Consider the following 26,757-nt stretch of genomic DNA (forward strand, 5'->3'; position numbering starts at 1 on the left):
AATGGCATTTTTCACAGTACTAGAACAATAAATTTTACAATTTGTATGGAAACAGAAAAGACCAAGAATAGCCATAGCAATCATGAGAAAAAAAGGGAGCTGGAGGAATCAAGCTCCCTGACTTCAAACTATACTGCAAAGCTGCAGTAATCAAGACAATATGGTATTGGCGCAAAAACAAAAATATAGATCAATGGTACAGGATAGAAAGTCCAGTGATAAACCCACACACATATGGTTATCTAATTTATGACAAAAGTGGCAAGAACATACAATGGAGAAAAGACAGCCTCTTCAATAAGTGGTGCTGGGAAAACCGGACAGCTACATGTAAAAAATGAAGTTTGAACACTACCTAACACCATGAACAAAAATGAATGTCAAATGGATTAAAGACCTAAATGTAAGACCAGACACTATAAAAGTCTTAGAGCAAAATATAGGAGAAACACTGACATAAACCACAGCAAGAGTTTTTTGACCCTCCTCCTAGAGTAATGAAAATAAAAATAAAAGTAAATGAATGGGGCCTAATTAAACTTAAAAGCTTTTGCACAGAAAAGGAAACCATAAGCAAGATGAAAAGACAACATTCCAAATGGGAGAAAATATTTGCAAATGAAGCAGTGGACAAAGAATTAAATGCCAAAATATACAAACAGCTCATGGAGCTAAGTATCAAAAAAACAAACAACCCAATGAAAAAATGGGCAGAAGACCTTGATAGATATTTCACCAAAGAAGACATACTGATGACCAAGAGGCTCATGAAAAGATGCTCCATGTCACTAATTATTAGAGAAACGGAAATCAAAACTACAATGAGGTGTCACCTCACACCAGTCAGAATGGCCATCATCAAAATATCTACAAAAAAAAAAATGCTGGAGGGGTTGTGTAGAAAAGGGAACACTTTTGCACTGTTGGTGGGAATGTAACTTGATACAGCCACTATGGAGAACAGTATGGAGATTCCTTAAATAACTAAAAATAGAACCATATGATCCAGCAATCCTACTACTGGGCATATACCCTGAGAAAACCATAATTCAAAAGGATACATGCACCCCAATGTTCATTGCAACACTATTTACAATAGCCAGGACATGGAGACAACCTAAATGTCCAACAATAGATGAATGGATAAAGAAGATGTGGTACATATATACAATGGAATATTACTCAGCCATAAAAAGGAACAAAATTGGGTCATTTGTGGAGATGTGTATGGACCTAGAGTCTGTCATACCGAGTGACGTTAGTCAGAAAGAGAAAGATAAATATGGTATATTAATGTATATATGTGGAATCCAGAAAAATGGTACAGATGAACCTATTTGTAGGGCAGGAATAATGATGTAGACATAGCGAGTGGACATGAGGACACAGAGGGAAGGGCAGTGTGAGATGAATTGAGAGATTAGGTGATATAAATACACTACCAGGTGTAAAATAGATAGCTAGTGGTAACCCGCTGTATAGTGCAGGGAGCTCGGCTTGGTGCTCTGTGATGACCTAGATGGGTGGGATTGGGGGATGGTAGGGAGGTCCAAGAGAGGGGGGATATAAGTATACATATAGCTGATTCACTTTATTGTACAGCAGAAACTAACACAAAATTGTAAAGCAATTTTACTACAATAAAAATAAATAAAGTATAAAAATTGCTTTGATACTCAAATGAGATAGTATGTGAAAATAACTGAACTAAAATGATATTTACATGTGTAGTAGTATTATGATAAAGTAGAATTTAAAGAGGTTTCTGGAGGTAAAACCATCATACTTACGGAATCTTAACTTTTCATATTATGGAGGCTTCTATTTGAAATCAAATATCCTGATAAGACAAATTCACTTACTTTCATTTATTCGTTCATTCATTTATCAAGGTGTTAAGGAAGAGATAAAAGTAATGTAGGCAAAACCTCCACATTCCTGTGTATAACATATAGTAAGTACTCCAAAATATCTGTCAAATAAAGGAACATAATTTCTATTAGAGATCATTCATTCAACAAATAGTAATTGGATATTTATTTTGTTTCAGTATTGTGTCAGGTGCTGGTGATACAAAGGTGACAAATACAGACCTGATCTCTTACTCAGCAGAGCTTACAGAGATGAAGGTAAGACATTACTAAAATAATGGCATACATAGACATTAAATTATAATTGTGACAAATATTATGAAAGGGGGGCACATAGTGCAATAGCAACCTATAATAGGAGGACATAATCTAACTGAGGTGTTCAGGGAAGCCTTTTATAACAAAGAAACACTTGAACTGAGCTATGATAGATAAGTATTGATTTGGTAAAAAGGAGAAGGAGATACATTCCAGGCTAAGGGAACCACATGTGAAATGGCCAAGTGGTCAAACAGAACATGACATCATGCCCTGAAAGAAGACTATAGCAGTGTTAAGGTCTTTATACTAAAAACAATAGCAAACCTTTGCAGAGTTTTAAGCTGAGAAATTAATGTTATTCAATTAATGTTTTGAAAATATAAACTAGATGCAGTGTGAAGAATAGATTACAGGGTCCCTGAATAAATAAGGAGAGATTATTAGAAGGCTATAAAAGTAGTCCCAGTAAGAAATGATGTTAGCTTGGAGCAATGACTTTTCAGTGGGAGGTAGAAATAGGTTTGAGTGTCCTTTGTAAGTAAGTGCTTCAAGAGTTGGCAACAAATTGGCTATGATAGGCAAGGGAGAGGAAGTTGGCAGAGATAGCCTGGCTTATACAACTGAATGATGTCACTGTCATTTGTTGAGACAAAGAACACTGGAATAAAATCATATTTGAGGGTAAAACAATATTATGAGCGTGGTTTTTATTATGCTGAGTTTGAGTAATGTTTTTTATATTCAAGATGAGTTGCAAAATTGTCAGTTGAATAGAAAGTTCTGGAAATCCCATGGCTAATCTCTTTTAAAGATATAAATTTGCTATTCATATGCATAAAACCCATAGATATTGGAAATATTACCTAAGGAGAAGGTATAGGATGACAGAGTACCTGGGGCTGAACTTTGAAAAAGTTTAACATTTAAAGGCTAGTTAGAAGAGCAAAGAAGATGAAAAGGAGCATTTGGAGCATTCAAAAGAGATAAACAGGAATAACATATTATTTTGGAATTCAGTAAAAGAGTGTTTTAAGAAGTAGGGTTTGATCAACAATATTGAATAATACTAAAGATCATATAAGGGGGGATTGAGTCAATGATAGTGGTAGTCACAGGAAATAGAACAATGGAAGAGGACCAAATGAGGTAAGTACAAAAAGAATTACAGTTCCACGCTCATGGAAGAGAAAATTATTTCTATCTAGAAGGAATTAGTGGAGGCATCATGGAAGAGTTAGGCTTTGATTTAGTCTAAAAAAGATAGGTGGATGAATATGCATATGATGTGAAAATGAATTTGCAAAGAAGTAAAAAAGTCAAAAAAACAATCAATTCATATAGAGAACATGTATCTCCACGTGGGTAGAACACAGAGAATGTTCAGGGTAGTCATGAGGATTACATTTAGAAGAGGGTAGATTGGGAGTATGATGTGGAGGGCCTTGAATAACAGGCTACAGGGTTTAAATTTCAGTTGGTAAATACTGCAGAACCATTTTAAGCTTTTGGAACACAGAGAAAATGAGCTTTGAAGAGAAAAAAACTAGAATTGGAAAAAGCATTTGGAGACTACTTTCTGATCCATGGGAGATGAATTGAGGGTCTGAACTAGGATAGTGACAATAGAAATGGTGAGAAGAAAGTTGATGCAAAGGTTCTGAAGATGGAGAAGGAGCAAAATTTAATTATTAATATAATTACTTATATATCAATGGCTTTGAAAGAAATGATCATAACAGGCATTGAAAAATCTTTCACTGGTAAGAACGAGTAATGATTTTAAGGCTATTTGAGAATGTGTATGGTCATCCCTATGCAAGTGTTAAAAGCTTTTTTATACATTATTTCACTCCTGATTCAAATTGCTAACCTGCTTTTCAAGTAATTTTCCACTTGATTTTACTCAGGCCCGAGGTGGTCATTTTGCCCTGACCCCGTTACATTGCTTTCTCATTCTCAAATCTTCCTCTGACCCTTAACTTTAATAAGAAAATCCCTCTGCCATATTGCCAGCATCAGCTACAATTAGTCACTGTCACATCTGTCATGACTCTGCTTTATTGCAATCCTGATGTTTATGGCTCTTCTTGGAAGAGAAAAATGTAGACTGAGAGTCCTATAAGTAAACCCTGAGAAAGATGAGATGAAAGATTGCAACTGTAAGGTGATTTTGTGTTTTCAGTCAAATAAATTGGGTTTATTTTAAGGACTATAAGGAGAAGACAGGAAAATTTATGGACTTAGAAAATTTCAATAAATGGGATCCCTGTATAATTAGATATGTGCTATTTGAAGTAAATTGTTATCTTGTACAGAAGTTAAAAACTCTTTCTTAATGCCATATCACTCCTAAAGCCTGACTGTACATCAACACTGTCTACATAACTCATTAAAAACTAAAATAAAATACTAACCAAAACTCTACCTAGGTTATTTTTTTCTATATGGCTACAAATAATTAGCTTAACTATATATATATATTTTTCCAAACCAAAATGGTCATTGACTTGGTGCTGTGAAAAAATTGCATTAATCTATTTATCCTCCAAAACATTTAACCACGTAACAAAGCTTGTTTTATGGAAAGTAATTGTGAAAGTATTTACAAAGCTGATTTTTGTCCTTGACTAGGTGCCTAAATTGACCAACATGTCAATGTAAATCAATAAAAGTGAACATCTATAATATGCAGTGGATTATGTTGGACACTAAGGAAGAAATAAAAATATAAAAAGTCACTGTCATCAAGGAGCTCACATTCTAATTGTATAGTCATGTATACCTATAAATAGTACAAGGCAAAGTGATAAACGCTATATAAGTGGCATTGGTAAAAGGGAGGGATCTAGGAAGGTAGATGATGTGAGATTTGAAGTTTGCTTTAGTAGGATTTATTGTTGCCATGAAGGAACTGACATTCCAGGCATAAGGGACAGTTTGAGCAAGTTGTAGAAATGAGAGATTTCAATTTGTTTTCAGGAATGGCATGTTTTTCAGTGTAGCTGAAAACTAAATATTTTGAGAGGAAGTGGAGTAGGAGTCAAGAGAGAAAAAATGTTATTATTACTATAAAACTTGCTCTAGACTTATCTTGGTAACATTTAGCCAACTTATATCTCCTAGGACAATTAGAGAATCATGGTGGATCATGACCAGGCCTTTCTCCAGGCCAAAGATGGAGTAAAAAATATATATAATAGGAAAGTTTGTAACTGGGAACAGCAAGCATTTTCTTCAGTCTTGTTGGCATAACCCCTGAAGGCTACTAAGGTATAAAACTCAAAAGAGATGAAGGGTTCCTCACTCCACTCAGACAGCATTGAGCACCAAAAGTTGGGCATGCCTTTGGGAAGAACTTAGGAGGCACTGAGGAACTGCTTCCATTCATTTGTATCTTTATTTCAAATATTTTTTTTTCCACTACTTGTTGGCTGGTTTGGTAGTAAACTGAAGTAAAACTAACATATCCAAACAAAAGTAGCTGAGTCATGTATCTTTTCATTCTTCAAACCTAGACCAGTTTTTCATTAACCTACTTAGCTCAAGTGTTAACCCTTATTTTTGGCTCAGGTCAGTAAATAACATCAAAGCAGAAATTGGCTGATTCCAAAGAGCTTCTGCAGGAGGGGCTTTCAACATAGAAAAACACTTCAAATGAAGTCAAGTTACTAACGAAGGCTATGGCAGTATTAAAACATGTCCACAAATTAATTGACATTCTTCCCCCTAAGACATGGAGTTTAAGCTCACTCCTCTTAAATTCTTAAATTTTAACTCACCTTATAAATTCATAAACCATTAGAATGCAGTTTAAATGATGCTCATTGGCTTCTGAGGCTAGGCCATACAAGATAATCCAGTTTCTTTCTTACTGGAAAAGTTATATTTGGAGCTTTTAGCTATCATTCAAGAAGTCTGCCTACTTTATTATTTCCATGCTGTGAAGAAGCACAGACTATTTGGAGAGGCCAAGTGTACGTGCTCTAGTCAACAGCACTAGCTGAGACCCCAGATGATAAACAATATCAACTGCTAGCCATGTGATTAAATTATCTTGCACATTCTACTCATGAAGCCTTCAGATGACTATAGCTTCAAGTTGACATCAAGTTGCAGGATAAACCCCACTTGAGAATTGCCTAGTCAAGCCCTTACCAAATCTCCAAATCACAAATAATGAGCAATATAAAATGATTAGTGTAAGCTGCATACGTTTTCCAGTTGTTATGTCCCAATAATGAGAAAACAAGTTAAGGAATCAATTGATAGGAGGCATGTTTTTATGTCTTCCCGTGTTACTCTCTGCAAAGCCATGTGAGAAGAACAAATAGAATAGAAAGGAAAATGTATTGAAAGAGAAAGCTTCAATATCCCTTCTCTTATTAGCTGGATGAAGTATCTATATAGAAGGAGGGTACACACCTCTGCCAAAAGAGTGATCCAAGGCAAGGGACTAATAAGTCATTAACTGATGGGAAATTGGCATATCACATGGGTGTATGCATTTAAAAATCTAAATTTGTACAACTATTGAGTATTTATTGTGTGTTTAATGCTCTGAAAGTCACTTTGGGAAATATAGTTGACGCTTGAACAATGCAGAGGTTAGGAACACTGCCCTCTGCACAGTCAAAAATATCCACGTATAACTTTACAGTCATCCCTCCATATTCGCAGTTCCACATCCATAGACTCAACCAACCAGGGGTCTTGTAGAACTGTAGTTATATATTTACCAAAAAAAAAAAACCATGTATATGTGGATTTTTGCTGTTTAAACCCATGTTGTTAAAGGGTGAAGAAAAAATGTAGAAATGTCTCTTTTTTCAAGGAACTTACAATCTTCTCAACACTATTTTTCTTGTTGTTTGATTTAATCAGTGTTTTTGAAAGCTGTTACATAGTGGAAATTTCATAAATACAATTTAATTTAATGTTCAAGCCTTTTCCTATGTCACTTCTCTCATGTTCTCTCACTCACTCAACTCCAGCCAAACTGGCCTCCTCGATGCTCCTCACGTAAGCCAAGCATTCTGCTTTTTCTTTATCTGACCTCCCCAGTTAGTCATAAGAACTCCATGCTTTAAATTGACTTGTCTCTAGTATGAAATTTTATCACCAACACACACTATGGTAATCATTTGTTTGGTTGTATGTGTGTCTCTTCACTAGAATGGTGTCCCTTGAGACAATTTTAATTGTCCTTTTATCCTTTGGCCAAACAGAATGCCCAGCACATGTACAAGAAATATTTTTGGGAGAGAAGGATTCACTCAGACATTCCTCCAACTATTATTTATTAGAAATCTACTGTGTGTCTCACTATTTTGGGTTTTGGGGAATACAGTAGTGAACAAGATAAATAAAGTCCTTGTGCTCACAAAGTTTACATTCTATATGGGGAGGCACACAATCTGTTTCAAACAGTGATAAGGGCTAAGGAGACAGTGTGATGTGATAGAAAGGGAAAGGAGGTAATTTGAGATAAGTTAGTCAGAAAGGCATCTCTATCATTTGAGCAATAATAGAAATGATAACAGCCATTCCTACTAAGATGTGAGGGAGGAACATTGTAGATAGACAGAATAACAAGTATTTAAGATAGAAAAAAACACCACTTGGTGTTTCTGAGGCACAACAAAAAAGCCAATATAGCTAGTGTAATATATGCAAGGTGGATTGGAAGCAGATGAAATTGGAGAGAGAGCAAGGAATAAGATTAAGTAAGCCATTGTAGAAATTTCAAGCCTTCCCTGCATGACAATGTAGGCCATTGTGGGATATTTTGCAGGGGAGGGAAGCAAAATAATTTACATTTTTAAAGTCACTGTATGCAGTGTGGAGAATGGATTGTAATGGTGTCAGAGTGGAACTGGGAAACTAGTTAAAATGTTATTTGTTATTGTAGTGGTCCAGGCTAAAGAAGATGCTACTTTACATGGATGAATAAATGAACTGGTAAATAAACAAATGAGTAAACAATTGAAAAGATGAATAAATAAGTGAGTAAACTAAGAAGGAATAAGCAAATGAGAGAAAGAACGAAGCAAAGAAGGAAGGAAGGAAAGAAGAGAGACATACAACTGGTGAATATATTAATTGATAAGAAGGGGTGTATTCCACTATATGAAGTCCCTTTAGACTTATTTGTCACTCTTAGTAATTCAAAAATAGGCTAAAATCCCAATTTACTTCAGCCATGGCTTTAGTTGTTACTTTAGTGAAACATTGAATATAACAAGCCTGCTAGAATAAAAATCATTTCATGCACCCTATTTTGTAATCCACTGGCATTTCCCCTAAACAATTCTGCCTCGAAAGTAAGATATTTGTAATTTGTTCATAGTGTGAAACAACCTTGACCATACCTTGATGATTAAAAGATATAATCATTATGTCACTTTAATGCTTATGTGTTCAAAATTACCTGAAGAATATGTTTTTGAAATTTTTTATAAAAGGGCTCCAGTGCCCAATCTTGATGTGTAGTTTTTTCTACCCTTTCCACTTTTGCCTGGTTACAAAAACAAGCTATTTATACAGATTCAGAAACTTCCTTTGGAATGTTTTCTAAAGTACCTCATGCAAAAATCTGCATAGAAAACCTCAATTTGTTTTAGCGATAAGAGAATGTATAGTGAAATGTACTATTTGCCTCTCTTACAGTTTTGAATAGAGTTGGCATAGATTTCACTGTCAAAGTGATTGTTTTTTGTTCATCGACCAGAACTGTGTGAAAGGAACATGCTACCATTTGTGCCGCTTCCATGTCCATTGTCTCTAAGGTACCGTTCATTTGGCAGGACACCTTCTGAAAAGAGCATGCTGCTCATGATGGCTGCCAACCTGAGGAACCTAACCATGCCATTGAATACAAAGGGTCTACAATCTCCCTCTCCAGAGAAAATAAATTAGTAACTGCTTTGGCTTTTATAAATCCAAGAAGAAATATATATATAGATAGATAGCATCAAAAGGGGATTAGTTATTATTTGACTTTTATAGGGCTTGTTTTGAAAAAAGAAATATAAGAAAAATATACCAAAAATAATAAAAATGGCTCTGTATAGAAATGAGGCAGAGAAATGATAAAATAGATGAGACAGAATGTGAGAAGCAAGACAACTTTGATTATCTTTTAAAATAGTTGCTTTGTTTAAATGATACATGTATGTATTTTGCTTCACCAAAAAACAGATTTGCATCAAAAATTAAACATTCTAAAACTGAACAAAAAGGAAAACAAAGAAACTTAATTATATATCAAATTGGTAACAGAGAAAATAATAGCTGACTTTTGAACATAATACTCTGAGCATACATTCTTAGTAGGATATATTTTTGAAAACACTGCAAAAAAATTTTATTCTTCATTTGCTGCACTTCATTTTTTAATCTTATTTTTGTTAATATAGTTATGGCAATTTGTACCTACTTATGTATGATGTAGCATAAGGAAATAAGCAATTATGGTGCTTTTAAAATATGACCATAAATAATTTGATACTCCTCCCTTCAAGAGGTGGACCTTAATTCCCTTCTCTGTGAGTGTGGGTTAGATTTAGTGACTTGCTTCTAATGAATACAATGTGGTGGATATGATGGTGTGCCACATCTAGGACTGGGACTAACAGGCATGAGTCTTCCTCATTACTTCTCTCTCAGATCACACTCTATGGGGAAGCCAGCTGACAAGTCATGAGCTTACTTAGGAATAATTATGGAGAAGTCAACTTGGCAAGCAACTGAAACCTCCTGCCAATAGCAAGTGAGAAACAGAGGCCTCTAGCCAACAGCCTTGGAAGAACACCATCTTGGAGGCACATCCTCCAGCCCTTGTCAAGCTTTCAGAAGACTGTAGACAAGTTGACTACTACCTCATGTATGATTCTGAACCAGAATCACCCAACTAAGCCACTCCCAAATTTCTGACCTACAGAAGCATGTGACCCAATAAGTGTTTGTTGTTTAGAACTTCTAAATTTTGGTATCATTTTTTATGCAGTAATAGATAACATATATATCAATGTAGTCAATGTATATATTTTAACTAAATTAATGTATTTATATATGTACATTTATATATATGTATAAATGATATAAAATCAATGAATTGAAAGAAAATCCTTTAATGTTCAGTTCAAATTGGAAATAGCAATATAAACTAATTAACCTTTAAATAGGTCTGTTCACTGAAAGATCTAGCAATGATCAAGCAATCATGATCCACTAGAGTGGGCTCATTTAACACCCACCATACTTTTTGTTTTTAAATACAATTTTTCACTAAAAAGAAGACTTGGAGCTATGGATTATTTCAGAACCTAAAATTATTCTTGCCAAAAATATTAAACTTGAATCTAGACAAGTCTTTAGACCTAGTTTCCAGGAAATACGGGATAAATGAGCAAATTAAACAATACTACAATACCACACTATTTAAACAAAAATGTATTAGCCTGGGTCCATTCAGAAGGTAGAAACCATACAGTAAATTTAAAAAGGGAAACTTTAGTATAAATAATTATTATCTGATAGGAAAATAATTCTAAAGATGGAAAGAGAACTATAAGTGTTACTCTAGTTCTGAGGGACAGTATCCAAGAAAGGATGAACTTGGAAGGAGGGATAACCTCCCCAAAGCTGGCATTCAGACCTTGCTGGAGAAAGTTCAGTTGCAGTCCACTGATGGTAGGGAAGATTTTTGGGTTGCTTGGGGAAAGTTAGTCCACAGTCACTGTGTAAGACATAAGCAACCATTAGGATGTAGGGGAAGTGAGGTTAGTGTGCTGGATCACAGAGGGAGTGAGAGTGTGGGATCTAGAATGTGCAATGTCTTCATAGGGAGGGCAGTGACAAAGTGAGCCAAGGCTGTGAAGTTGCTGAGGGACTGTATACTCTGAGCATGTGGCTGAATCAGGGTACCACCAGATGTTTTCACATATGTACCTCTGACAATGCAGCAAGTGTAGCAAACAAAGCAAAATACAGAATACCTGAAAAGAGAGATGGCACCTTCCTCCTTCAATGTCTTCTAACACTGTCTATTGACAAAGTTTAACATAATGTTCACTGTAAAAGAGAAATGATAAATGTCCAGTCCCTTATCTCAGAGCAGATACTGAACTTGATTTTGGATCTGAGAGTCAATAAATTAATAACAAGCACACAGACAAATCTAGAATGAAAAACACTCTATAATACAACAGGCCTGATCTATACAACATGTTACTGTCATGAAGAGGAAGAAGAAGAAGAAGAAGGAGAAGGAGAAGGAGAAGGAGAAGGAGAAGGAGAAGGAGAAGGAGAAGGAGAAGGAGAAGGAGAAGGAGAAGGAGAAGGAGAAGGAGAAGAAGAAGAAGAAGAAGAAGAAGAAGAAGAAGAAGAAGAAGAAGAAGAAGAAGAAGAAGAAGAAGAAGAAGAAGAAGAAGAAGAAGAAGAAGAAGGAGAAGAAGAAGAAGAAGAAGAAGAAGAAGGAGAAGAAGGAGAAGAAGAAGCAGCAAGATGGGAGTACTATTCTGAATTAAAAATAGAGTTAAATGACAGCAGGCAAATTCATTTATGAACCCACATGGGATTCTGAATCAAAAAACACAACTTAAAAAGGCATTTTAAACACTTGGGGTGTTAGGATCTTCAAGATGGTGGAGGAGTAAGACGTGGAGATCACCTTCCTCCTCACAAATTACATCAGAAATACATCTACATGTGGAACAACTCCTACAAAACACCTACAGAATGCTGACAGAAGACCTCAGACTTCCCAAAAGCAAGAAACTCCCCACGTACATGGGGAGGGCAAAAGAAAACAGAAAAAGCAGAGACAAAAGAATAGGGACAGGACTTGCACTTGTGGGAGGGAGCTGTGAAGGAGGAAAAATTTCCACACACTAGGAAACCCCTTCACTGGTGGAGACGGTAGGTGGTGGGGAGGGAAGCTTCAGAGCCACAGAAGAGAAAACAGCAATAGGGGTGCAGAGAGCAAAGCAGAGAGATTCCCGCACAGAGTGTCAGTGCCGGCCAGCATTCACCAACCTGAGAGGTTTGACTGTGTCCCCACCGGGGTTGGCGGGGGATGGGGGCTGAAGCTCTAGCTTGGCTTTGGAGTTCAGATCCCAGGAAGAGGACTGGGATTGGCTGTGTGAATACAGACTGAAGGGGGATAGGGCACCACAGCTAGCCAGGAGAGAGTCTGGGAAAAATTCTGGAACTGCCTAAGAGGCAAGAGACCATTGTTCCGGGGTGCAGGAGGAGAGGGGATTCAGAGCACCACCTAAATGAGCTCGAGATGGATGTGGGCCATGGCTATCACCACAGACAACACAGATGGGCATGAAACACTAAGGCTGTTGCTGCAGCCAACAAGAAGCCTGTGTGCAAGCACTGGTCACTCTCCACATCTCCCCTCCCGGGAGCCTATGCAGCCCACCACTGCCAGGGTTCTGTGATCCAGGGACAACTTCCCTGGGAAAACACATGGTGTGCCTCAGGCTGTTGCAAAGTCACATCGGAGTCTGCTGGCAGGCTCATTTTGCATTCTGTACCCTTCACTCTCCCTGCCTGAGTAACCCAGAGCCCCCTAATCTGCTGCTGCTTTAACTCCATCCTGTCTATGCAAAGAACAGACACCCTTGGGTGACCTACGTGCAGAGGCAGGGCCAGATCCAAAGCTGAACCACAAGAGCTGTGCAAACAAAGAAGAGAAAGGGAAATTTCTCCCAGCAACCTCAGGAGCAACAGATTAAATCTCCACAATCAACTTGATGTACCCTAAATCTCTGAAATACCTGAATAGAAAAGAAATCATCCCAAAATAGAGGCAGTGGACTTTGTGTGATTTTGTCTGTATAGCTTTGATTTTACCACTTCCCCTAGAGTTCTGTTTGTCCATTATTTTTTAAATAGTTTTTAGCACTTGTTATCATTGGTGGATTTGTTTTTGGTTTGATTACTCTCTTTTCTCTTTCTTTTTTTTATTACTTTTAAATTATTTTAATTTTAATATTTTTTTAAATAAATTTATCTATCTTCTTTCTTTCTCTCTCTCTTTCTTTCTTTCTTTCTTTCTTTCTTTCTTTCTTTCTTTCTTTCTTTCTTTCTTTCTTTCTTTCTTTCTTTCTTTCTTTCTTTCTGTTTTTTTCTCAATTTTCTTCTGAGCCGTGTGGCTGTCAGGGTCATGGTGATCTGGCCGGGTGTCAGGACTGTGCCTCTAAGATGGAGAGCTGACTTCAGGACATTGGTCCACCAGAGACCTCCTGAATCCACATAATATCAAATGGCAAAAAATCTCCCAAGATCTCCATCCCCAATGCTAAGATACAGCTCCAATCAATGACCAGCAAGCTACAGTGCTGGACACCCTATGCAAAACAACTAGCAAGACAGGAACACAACCCCACCCATTAGCAGAAAGGCTGTCTAAAATCACAATAAGGTCAGAGACCCACCCAAAACACACTACTGGACACAGTCCTGCCCACCAGAAAGACAAGCTCTAGACTCATCCACCAGAATACAGGCACCAGTCCCCTCCACCAGGAAGCCTACACAACCCACTGAACCAAACTTAGCTACTGGAGGCAGACACCAAGAAAAACGGGAACTATGAACCTGCAGCCTGTGAAAAGGAGACCCCAAACACAGTAAGTTAAGCTAAATGAGAAAACAGAGAAACACACAGCAGATGAACGAGCAAGATAAAAACCCACTAGAACAAGCAAATGAAGAGGAAATAGGCAGACTACCTGAAAAAAGAATTCAGAATAATGATAGTAAAGGTTATCCAGGGCTTTCCTCGTGGCGCAGTGGTTGAGAGTCCGCCTGCTGATGCAGGGGACACAGGTTTGTGCCCCGGTCCGGGAAGCTCCCACATGCCACGGAGCAGCTGGGCCCATGAGCCATGGTGGCTGAGCCTGCACGTCCGGAGCCTGTGCTCCACAACGGGAGAGGCCACAACAGTGAGAGGCCCGCGTACCACAAGAAAAAAAAAAAGATCCAAAAACGTGAACATAGAATGGAGAAAATAAAAGAAGTGTTTAACAAGGACCTAGAAGAGCTAAAGAGCAAACAAAAATGATGAAGTAAATGAACACAATAAATTAAATTTAAAATACTCTAGAAGGAATCAATAGCAGAATAACTGAGGCAGAAGAACGGATAAGTCACCTGGAAAATAAAATAGTGGAAATGATTACTGCAGAGCAGAATAAAGAAAAAAGAATAAAAAGAATTGAGGACAGCCTCAGAGACCTCTGGGACAAAATTAAAGGCAGCAACATTCGAATTATAGGGGTTGCAGAAGAAGAAGAGAAAAAGAAAGGGACTGAGAAAATATTTGAAGAGATTATAGTTGAAAACTTCCCTAATATAAGAAAGGAAATAGTGAGTCAAGTCCAGGAAGCACAGAGAGTCCCATACAGGATAAATCCAAGGAGAAACACACAAAGAAACATATTAATGAAATTACCAAATATTAAATGCAAAGAAAATATTAATTAAATATTATTATTAATATTTAATGATTATAATTTATTATAATGTTAATATTATTAATAATATTAAAATATTAATTAATTAATATTTGGAATCCCCAAAGATTAAGAGCTGATCTTTCAGCAGATACTCTGCAAGCCAGAAGGCAGTGGAGGACATATTTAAAGTAATGAAAGCAAAAACTTACAACCAAGATTACCCGGCAAGGATCTCATTCAGATTCGACAGAGAAATTAAAACCTTTACAGAAAAGCAAAAGATAAGAGAAAGCAAAAGATAAGCACCACCAAACCAGCTTTACAGCAAATGCCAAAGGAACTTATCTAGGCAGAAAAGACAAGACAAGGAAAAGACCTACAATAAGTAACCCAAAACAATTAAGAACATGGTAATAGGAACGTACATATCGATAAGTACCTTAAATGTAAATGGACTAAATGCTCCAACAAAAAGACATAGACTGGCTGAATGGATACAAGAACAAGACCCATATATATGCTGTGTACAAGAGACCCACTTTAGACCTAGGGAAACCTACAGACTGAAAGTGAGGGGATGGAAAAATATATTCCATACAAATGGAAATCAAAAGAAAGCTGGAGTAGCAATTCTCATATCAGACAAAATAGACTTTAAAACAAAGACTATTAGAAGAGACAAAGAAGGACACTACATACTGATCTAGGGATCAATCCAAGAAGAAGATATAACAAATGTAAATATTTATGCACCCAACATAGGAGCACCACAATGCATAACAAAAATGCTATCAGCCATAAAAAGGGAAATTGACAGTAACACAATAATAGTAGAGGACTTTAACACCCCACTTTCACCAATTGACAGATCATCCAAAATGAAAATAAATAAGGAAACACAAGCTTTAAATGATACATTAAACAAGATGGACTTAATATTTATAGGACATTCCATCAAAAGTCAACAGAATACACTTTCTTCTCAAGTGCTACGTGTCTAAGTGTCCATTGACAAATGAATGGATAAAGATGTGGCACATATATACCACAGAATATTACTCAGATATAAAAAAACAAAATTGAGTTATCTGTAGTGAGGTGGATGGACCTAGAGTATGTCCTACAGAGTGAAGTAAGTCAGAAAGAGAAAAACAAATACTGCATGCTAAAATAAAAATCTAAAAAAAAAAATCTAAAAAAAAATCTAAAAAAAAAATGTGTGGAAGAACCTAGGGACAGGACAGGAATAAAGACGCAGACATAGAAAATGGACTTTAGGACTCGGGGAGGGGGAAGGGTAAGCTGGGATGAAGTGAGAGAGTGGCATCTACATATATACACTCCCAAATATAAAATAGCTAGTGGGAAGCAGCCACATTGCACAGGGGGATCAGCTCGGTGCTTTGTGACCACCTAGGCAGTGGGGTTGGGAAGGTGGGAGGGAGACACAAGAGGGAGGAGATATGGGGATATATGTATGTGTATATCCAATTCACTTTGTTATAAAGCAGAAACTAACATCATTGTAAAGCAATCGTACTCCAATAAAGATGTTAAAAAAAAAGAATACTTGGGGAAACTTCAGCAAAGGCAAGGTATTAGAATTAATTAATCAATATTATAGATATTAAATAATGTCATGAAATTGCTAATTTCTTTATGTGTGATAATGGTGTGAGGAGTTACGAAAATATCCTTGTTCTTAGGAGTTTAATGCTAAATTATTTAAGGTTGAATTGTCATGATGATTAAAATTTACTTTCAAATAATTCAGCAAAATATGACTGTGATGTGTATGTGTGTGCTGTATGCATAGATAAAACAAATATTGCAGAATACTAAAAATTATGGAAACTAAGTGGTTGATAAACGTGTACTTTTTGTACTATTTTAATTTTTCTGTGTGTTTGAAAATTTTTGAAATATAATTTTGGGAATATAGATGATGACATAGCATGTTTAAATGAAGTAGTTTTTGTAGCTGACATTTTTCAGAGAGCTGGCCCCCTCACTATAACCCTCCCTCCCCTTTTCTCTAGGAGAAACTCTCAGGTGTGTGTGGCTGGGACCCCACCAATTCTGAAAATTTTGCATTTAGAGATACAGGGAATAGAGCTCACCACACTTAATCATACTATTAGCAGAGCCCTCTGTCTTCACAATAAGTCCAAGAATTCCTGCTGATGAGTCTACCGACCTGCCCTGATTCCTGCACTTCAAAAGGCTTGGTTGGCTACTTTTACCTTAGATTCCCTGTAATGTCTCCTATAATCCTTCTGATAAATTTCCTTTTATTTTTGCTAGGCTAGGTAAAGTACATTTCTATTACTTACCATCACACGTGCAAAAAAAACACAAAACAAACGAACAAAAAAAACCCTTAAGTAATATGGAACAATTTTTATAAATAAAGTTTCCAAATTACTAAAGATAGATATATGGCTAGAGAACATATTTGTGGTTTCCATAGTAGAAAATAATGTTTTGCAAATTATGAATTTGTAATTTATTTTTCGCTTTAGCTCTAAGAAATTGAGTTCCTCTGCAACGTTCAGTAATTAGTGCTGGCTAGTAAATTATAAGCTAAAAAAAAAAGAAGAGAAAGAGTCTTCATACACAAAAAAGTTTATCCATCATATAAGATATGAAAAACTCCTGATATGTGCACTTGCTAATTATTTTTCTGCTACAGACATCAGCTTCGGTTTGATCTTTAGAGATAACATATATCTTTATTTACATTTTGATGTCCTCCCATCTGTGAGTATAAGTGTGACTAAAAAGACTAATGTCCGACCAATGGTCCTTTGCACACTGTGTACGTACAAAGACATTTCTTCAGAATCATGTCTGCAGTTATTTAAAGAGCTTGTTTTGCTTTGACCTCTATCTTTGAAATTCTTGCTTGGTCTGAAACCCTTACTAGTAAAAAGATAGTCCATTCTTTAAAGTCATAAACCAGACTGATGATTCAGTGGTTCATTTATTTCTCAGCTGTATACTGTTGTGCTTTGTTGCTCAGGAATTTTTTTTTTTATGTTTTACAGTTGCCTGGGGGAGTTTAAAAGAAATAAAAGGACAAGTAAAAAACCTTTGGAGACAAAGAGACCTGGGTTCAAATCTAAGTTTTGTTATTTATTATCTGTGTGACCTTGGAAAATTCATGCTCACTCTTCCTCTATTATTTCCTTCTGTGTACAGTGGGGAGAATAATGCATCATCTCAGGGTTACAGTGTTGCCATGAAGTTTAACACAATGTATGTAAAGCATCTGACAGAGAGGTTATACGTATGTTGTTAAATATATACATCCCTTTATATCAGTATCTTTCAACTTTTCTAACCCCTACACACTCAAGGGTCATAACACAGTAACGGTTCAAAACAGCTGTTATTTATATTTATGTTGGGCATACTCTCCTTCCTAGATTGAGGGTATATCATGATTTTGGTAACTGCATAGTTTGAAAAAGCTTCTCAATTATTCTGATGTTTCCTCCCCTCCCCAATCCTAACAACTTTGGAAGATATGGATAATAATAGCTAACATTTAGGTAGTATCTCCTATGTGTAAGGAACTCTTCTAAATATTTTACATATCCAAACTCATTTAATTCTCACAACAACTCTATGAGGTAAATGTACTTTGATTATTTCTCTATTATGTTTGAGGAATGTAAGGCTTAGATAAGTAACTAGTGCAAAACAGAGTCAGGATTTGAGTCCAGGCAGTCTGCATCCAGAATTCATAATGTAAATTTCTTTATTAAATCAAGCAATATTTTGCTATAGACTCAATAATATTTGTAGTGTGCCATCATAGGTCAAATTTTTCCTCTACATATTTATGAAGAAATAATTGATAAGCCCCTGAAAATATCAGTTTATACTGGAAATCTGGTCTCAATTACAACATCACCTTGGGCTTGGAGCAGAGTAATGTATTAATACTGAAACCCATTACCGTTATTTTTCCCACTTCTTTTGTTTTGTACTTAGGCTTAGGGAGACATAAATTGGAAATAATAATCCTCCTTCTCCATCCTTTGCATTATGACCAGATTGTTTCATTACTGATAACATCAGCATTCACATGCTTCCCTTGGACTTTCTAGCAGTATGTAAATACTTATACAGGAAAGAAGTTAAGATAGAAAGATAAAGAAGAAAATTTGTGCAATAATCTTCTCTTGGCAACAGGCATTGTTGGAGTTGCTTCAACACCTGCAGCAGAGTACGAGTAAAAAGGGCTTTGCCCCTGATCTTGGAAAGAGACTTTCATATCAGAATTTGTCTTCAGTGTTTTATGGTAAAGAAACCAACAAACATAAATGGATTTGTTCCCTCAGGGAACACAGAGAGGCTTTTGGGGCCAGATTAGCTAAGAAACTGCTGGACAGAGATTGTTCATCATTTTTCAAAAAGACATTTCACTTACAGCCTAAGAAGTGTTAATGAAGCATTCACACTTTTACCAAGCGAAAAAGCAATAGAAAAACAGCTCCTTCAATCTCTTTTCAGAAATTCTCAGCAGTAACACATGGACTGCTCCTATGCAGTCTTCAGACAGCTGTAGTATTAGAAGATAAAAGATGAAAGTGGACTCTCAAAATAGGAAAGAAAGAAAAAATGAAAGGAGAAAGAAACACACACACACACTCACTGTTTTGAAAATCTTGCTTCTGGTGCCTTAATGAACAACACATCATGAAAGCAGAACTTCTGGAAGATGGCTCCTTTGACAAAGGCATTTTCTAGCATCCTTGAATAAAATGAATTCCTTACCACAAACAAAACAATTACAGATCGGACTTTCACTTCTCTATAAACTGTTATTGATAGAATTGTATGGATGAACAACAAATCCTGTTTTAAGTTTATCAGGCAACTTTCTTTTCTTTTTTTTTTTTTTGCGGTATGAGGGCCTCTCACTGTTGTGGCCTCTCCCATTGAGGAGAACAGGCTCCGGACGCACAGGCTTAGCGGCCGTGGCTCACGGGCCCAGCCGCTACGCGGCATGTGAGATCTTCCTGGACTGGGGCACGAACCTGTGTCCCCTGCATCGGCAGGCGGATTCTCAACCACTGCGCCACCAGGGAAGCCCTCAGGCAACTTTCAATAACTCATATTGCTAGTATCAAAGACTTTATATCACAGCATATGCCCCTTCTCTGCATTCATTACAGGTATTTATGTTGTCTGTAAATTATTTACACAAACTGTTGCCAGTCTTTAAGAGGCAGGGGAGATGGCACAAGCTGCCAGCTATTAGATTTCCTTGAAGGAGGCCATTATAAATCATCCTCAGGCATTTTTTTGAAATAAGATATTTAGGACTTATTCAAGACAAGCAGGACAAGTCCTCTGAAAAACTGTGAAGTTTACCCTTAGTTGCTGTCTACTTGTCTGCTTAACCTTTCCTTATTCATTTAGTGGAAAGTTTTCCAGGACTTATTTTTGGTGTTAAATGCAATCTTAATATAGGACAAGAAAGCAAAGGGTACCCTCTATCTTAGAATAGAATATGCAGGCTCATGTATCTGAATGTAGGCCGTCAAGATTTGCTGCCTCACATTTGTTACCCAAAAGAATGGCCCTGATGTTCAGGCAGAGCACTTGAATGAGAGAAGTGTGCTAGACACATATTCCAGAGTTTAAGGAGTGTGGTCCTGTATTCCTATCTCTGAAGAGGCTGCTTTAGTGCTGATTAAAATGTTATTAATATTGAACAACATAGTGACCACCTCCTCCTCCCTACTCTCTTGTCAACAAGGACCATGAATGTTTTTTCTGGAAAGATAGACAAAACTTACTCCCTGAAAAGGAAAAAAGAGGGTTTGGACAACATAGAGGCAAAAGTTGAGAATTACACTGCCATATAGTCTTAGTACCATTTCTTTTTAAGTATTCTGCAATTTTCATGTTACTCAGACCCCAATAAGGAAGTATTTTTAAATGATGCATTGGTTTCATATTATACTGATTTGAAGGAAATCCAATGCATAAAACTGCATTACTTAGAAAAGATTTACCTTTTGGGTAATTGCTGCACAAGCATATAATTGAATCAGTGTGGTGTCTCAGCTCCATAATGGAAGTCTTCTTGCCCATAGAATAAATATATTTCCTACTTGTACTTAATGTAATTTTTAAAAGATTTGTTTTAATCTTATGTATATGTAGTTGAAGAAGAAAACACACAGACCTTCATTTTACAATTTATAATGGACATACAATTTCTCCACAATTCTCATATGCAAGGAATGCCCCATATCTCTATATTTTCTTAACTCAAATTACATCTGCCTCTATACTCCAACTTGTCAGTATGATACCCGTATCATTGATGATTTTTAGCCTTCTTTGAGACTGGAGTCCTACAGTGACAAGAAAATACAGGAAGGTCCCTATTATTTTCATTCCATTTTTTTAATAGTCACTGAAATATTCATTGTCCAAGCCCCCTTAGTCCATTTTGAAAGATCATTGTTTACTTGCTCTCCATGTCTTCCTTCACCTTTAATTAGCTCCCACCCTCTAATAAAAAGTTGGACCTTCTTGATACATTAAACTTCTGTTTTTGGCCCTGAAATAAAAAGATATGAAGGAACTCATGAGGCAAGGAGTCAAAATTCAGAAAAGACTTGTTTACTTTCCCAGGATACAAGAATGAAAGCACTTCTCATTCTTTGCAGTTTCCTGCCACATAAAGAACAAAATGGAAAAAAACCAAAAAGCAAAGAAAACCTACTGACAGATAATCCTGACTTAAGTGTTTGTTGAAAGTTCAGTGCAGTCAGTGATTAATGAAGCCAACTTTGTAGGTTCTATCCCCGGGTGGGCTAGTTAGCATCATTTTATCCTAGTCACAGATTATATCTGGATTTGTAAATATCTTGAAAATTTGTGTAACCAGTCACAAGGATAACTGACTGCAGATTATTCGACACAAACTCCTAACTTGTAAGAACCATAATGTAGTGTTATATGCATCTTCATATTTTCAGTAGCACCTAGAATATGTTTCATAGAGGTTTGTTCAATTGAACTGAATTTAATTGAAAATGATCATCATTGAAAGATAAGTGGCTAAGTAACAATCACTCTTTGTCTAAAGTAGATGATGTTATAGAGTCATAAGGATCACAGTAGAGAAGAGTGGCTGGTACCAAAACCTGAGTAAAAAGATCAAAAACATTCTGGATTAGTAAAATTTTTCTAAAACAAATAAGTACTATTCTTAAGTTATTTCATTCATAGAAAAACTCATTTTAAAGATAATTATGTATTTTCATGTTTGGGAAATGTTGACTTACACCATAATATTTGAAGCTTGAGAACTAAAGAAAGAGTGCATGATTGGATTGAGAAGTGGAGGCAAAGGTGGACACACACTTAATTTGAGAGAGCATCTACCAACCTGTATAATTTTAAAGATCACCCTCATCTTCCTGACCTCAACACTATTAGCATTCCTTTACCAAGGGTTCAAAGAGTTAATTCCACAGTCAGAGTTAATTCCTTAATTTCTAATACCCCTGGGAAAGGGAACTGTTTTAGCTTCCATAAGGAAACACCATAAATTGGATGACTTAAACAACAGAAATTTATTTTTTCACAGTTCTGGAAGCTAGAAGTCCAACATCAGAGTGCCAGCAAGGTCAGTTTCTGGCAAGAACGCTCTTTCTGACTTCTTATGGCTGCCTCCTCTCTGTATTCTCAAATGGAGAGAGAGAGAGAGAGAGAGAGAGAGAGATCAAGCTCTCTGGTGTCTTTTCTTGTAAGGTTATTAATCCCATCATGAGGGCCCCAGCATCTTGACCTCATCTAAATCTAATTACCTCTCAAAGGCCCCATCTCCGAATACCATCTCATTGAGGATTAGGACTTCAATATATGAACTGGGGGAGGGAGACAAACTTTCAGTCCCTAACACTGTAAGGATACAGAACACCCTTTTGTATTAGGCTATGGAGAGAACACACCAAACACCTTTGGCTGTGAAAGGAGAGGCCCAACAATAGGAAAAGAGAAAGAGAATAGAAACAAAATACATCTACTTCAAAATTGTGTGGCCAATCCAGATACTTCAAAAGCGTTAAATTTAAGTCAGGAATTTTGTTCCCTTAAGTCAAATGTTATATGATTTAATTATTAGTGCTATACAACATGAGACTCTCCATCTTTCCAAATAATCTAATCATACTCCATTAGAAAAGTCTAATATGTCATTTTTCAAAGTAATACAGAACATCAATATGATTTCTACAGTATTTCAAAATATCAGTTGTCTCTTAAGAGCTATTTTGAAAACAATGATTTTTTGTATTTGCCTTTTTACTTAGTTTCTCCCCCACCTAGAATTTTGCCTTGTTCATCTTTGTATCCTACATAGAGTGCATAATATTTGGCAAACACTAGATATCTAAAAAAAAAATGATTAGTGGATTTAATGTAAAAAAATCTAAAAATCTGCTGTGATAGTTAAAACCTTGAAAAAAATTTTATAATAACAATTTTGGTTTTCTGTTTTTAAATAGCAAACTTCCATATGTTACTTACCCTTCTAATTTATTTTTGTATCTCTTATTTTAAAATTATCTCTCAAGATTTTTTCAAAGTAAGAAGGCAGTGAGGTATTGTGTTAAAGATAAAATAAAATAGATTATCTTAACCTCTACTGTGGTATTGCTTCTAATGAATAAATCATATAGTAACATTTAAATGAGCAGTATGTTAAACAGAATATGAATTGAGGGAAGTGACTTGTCATTCATCACAACTATACATTGTTCTAAGGAGACATAGAATCATTCACAAAAATATGGCACTAGGAGAAAATATTGTAGATTCAGCTTTAGAACCAATCCAGAAATGTTTTTAAGTAAGTTCCACAATTTTCATTAAGCTTTACTTATGCCACATATATTTGTAGATTTTTTTGTAGATTTTTTAAGAGCTTATTCCCCAGCTGTGTTTTCTTTGCAGAGCACTGTAGTTAAGCTTTGATTTTTAATCTGCTTTTAAAATGGAAAGAAAACTTCATAGTTGCCCCTAATTTCCAATTTTGAATCATGTCATTACTGGGTATTTCTATTGAAAGCTGAGTTATCAATCTTGTAATAATTTAAAAAAAAACACAAGGAGATGTTTAAAGAAAGAAATTATTTGTTTTGATATGAGCTTTAATTATGAATAAAATCTCCAGATATATCATCTTTCTTGTAATATACCACAAAATAAATCTATTAGTTATCTATCAACACATGAAAATAAAATTCCTTATGAATTATTAATACAGTTCTTGGGTACTTTTCAGTGTTGTTGTCATGTTTTTGCTGTTGTTATTTTCCTGTTGTGGAAATTAATTACTGCGGCAAATGTGAGCCGTATGAGGTGATGAACCTTGAAGTTCAAGGTTGTATTGAGACTATTCAGCTAGTGTCTAGTTTCTCAATGAAACACCTTAGTAATTTATAGAGTTACTCTCAAAACTTCTTCAGGTCTCTACTGAAATAGAAGGCCAGCTTGTTGTTTATTGATATACACTTGTATTATCTCCATAAATACAGAGTGTGAATGAAAACCATCAAATTCCTTTTGTCCTTTACATGGAGCACCTCTTCTCTATTTATGGCAAGTCGTATTGTGTGGACCATACCAAGAAAGTGAAATGTAACCAATTATAATTCAAGGTAATCTGATATAGTCATACACACATTTTAAACATTTGCACAATGTGTCTGTTCTTTAACTCAGCAAAACAGATTTGGAAATATTTGCAAAAAAGGGCATCTTACATATTGAAACAAAGGTTCTAAAAGTCTTACGCACATTTTCAATATATCTAACTGCCTTTATAATGGAGTCACAACATTTGATTGATTGATTGCATTATAGGAAAACAGTAAATCTTTCAAAGAAAGTCATCTAATTTTCCTCTTAAGACATTACCCTCTAATATATTTCAAACTCAAATAAAATTTTGTGAGTGTCCTGATCCACTTGGCCTTATTTTGTTCATTGTTGCTTTCTACTTGCTTCTCCTCCTTGACTTTGCCATTGAAACGTATGCAACATTGACCTTTCCTTTTTTCATATTCTCGTACTTTCATGTCCCATAAACATGACCAATATGACTATCTGCTGTAATTTGGGAAAACAACATACCTGCTATATCTAGAATCCTTCCAAAGTCTGTCTTTTCATGGTGTATGTTTTATAATGGCATGTTTTATAATAATATCATGAAATCTTTTTTAATAGTGGGGCATTATAATAAATACCCAGATATAAGTAAATCATACTTGATATTTTTATGTGAAAACTATTTAATTTTAAAATAAGTTTGAAATTTAAAAATCAGCAAGGGAGATCGTATTTACAAATACGTAAAGCTCAATTTTATAATCATATGACACACTTGAAAACAAACATGGATACTTTTGTTGATTTACTTCTGAATTATGTAAATTAATTAAAGATAAGGAAATGACCCCAAACTGAGGGTTCAGTACAATCTAGTAACAAAGTTCATAAGGTTTAAGTAGAAAAGGAATTATTAACAAATATGATACTTAGCACCTTGTTTTATGATGAATAATTCTACTGATGAAACAAAAAATAAGGCTTCTATATGTGTGCAGCTACTACTTATACTTTATAAAAAACTCATTACAGAATAGCAGGAGAAAAATTGAAGTATTTATGCTATGTAAATAATAGTATTTTATAATCATATAGTGTCAGAGCTAGGAGGGAACACAGAGTTAATTCTAAACGGATGACATTAAAAAGGTCACCCAACCGGTTTAAAACAGAACCAAAGCAGAATAGAAGCACTATGAGAAGAGAAAGGAATAAACATAGAGTCCCTATGGGATTGATAATGGGTTCTTTACATAAATTCAGTCTTGTAATACTTCTCATACCCTGGTGAGCTAAGTACTATCATTATTTGCATTATACCGACGAGGCAGCTGAGACTCACCCTGGGTCAATTCAGTACTGATGAACCAAGTCAGTCTAAGTCCAAAGTCCTTGCTCTTTCCATTATGCTGCTCTGCCTCTCATATTTTTTTCCTGATTTCCTGTCCAGTGTTCTTTGGCTATATCATACTGTTGATGTGCCTTTTCTGCTTTACCATTAATAATAGAAACTCAAAGTGCAAAAAGATTTGAAACCATGCCCTATTCTACATTTTGTAGTACCTATTATATATATATATATATATATATATATATATATATATCTTCACTTGAAATCTCAGCCACGTGTGTGTTGCATAGATAGCAATTGCATGAAGATGAGAAAGTGTAATAACTTCGTAATAGAATGATAACAATGCACACAGCCATCAGGGCATGTTTTAATTCCAACATGCACTGAGTCTAGGATCAAGAAAGGATCCAATGGATGTAGTATTGGACCATAAGTTAGGAAGGGCACTCCTTAACCTTCTCTGGATCTTAGAAGATTTAAAAAGTGTGAAAGGTAGACTGTGTCACAGACTTTCAAGCTGTTTTCCTCAAATCCATTTATAGAAAGCAGAGGGTAAAAAAAGGGAGTGCAGACATGGCCAGGCTCCAGAACACCTACTTCCACTGTAACTGTAAGCTCCATTTTCAGCTGTTTTGCACATTAGACTTCTGTTTAGTACTTGATTTGAAGAAAGTATATTTCTGCCAAAAATTTTAAAATAAAAATCTTTTGATGATCTTTAAAGTCCCCTACTGTTCCAAATAATGTTGGTAGTATCATGATATTTATAAAATTAAGTTAAATCTGACTGAAAACAAAGATCTGTTTAAGTAGTAAGAATACTTAGACTTACACATTTTTTTATCCTTCTGCCTATACATTTTCTGGAAACCCACTAGTTTTTTGCTGGTTTCAATTAGCACAATATTTTTTTTTTATCTAGCAAGTAATTTTTAAGGTCTCTAGTGTTTGAGTATACAGAAGGAATGCAAAAGGAAGCTATAAATTATAGAAGTTCTTTTTGAAATAATGAGAAAAACTGTCCTCTAAGACAGCCAACTATAGAGCAAAAAAAGCTAATTAAATGGGTCTGAATGTGCAAAAATGTGCTTCTGACTGGCCTAACAGAAGAAATCAGGGTTCTTTGTATTATTTCCCTTGGAATAATTAATTT

The sequence above is a fragment of the Globicephala melas genome, chromosome X (genome assembly GCF_963455315.2).
Source record: "Globicephala melas chromosome X, mGloMel1.2, whole genome shotgun sequence".
Taxonomy (NCBI): Eukaryota; Metazoa; Chordata; class Mammalia; order Artiodactyla; family Delphinidae; genus Globicephala; species Globicephala melas.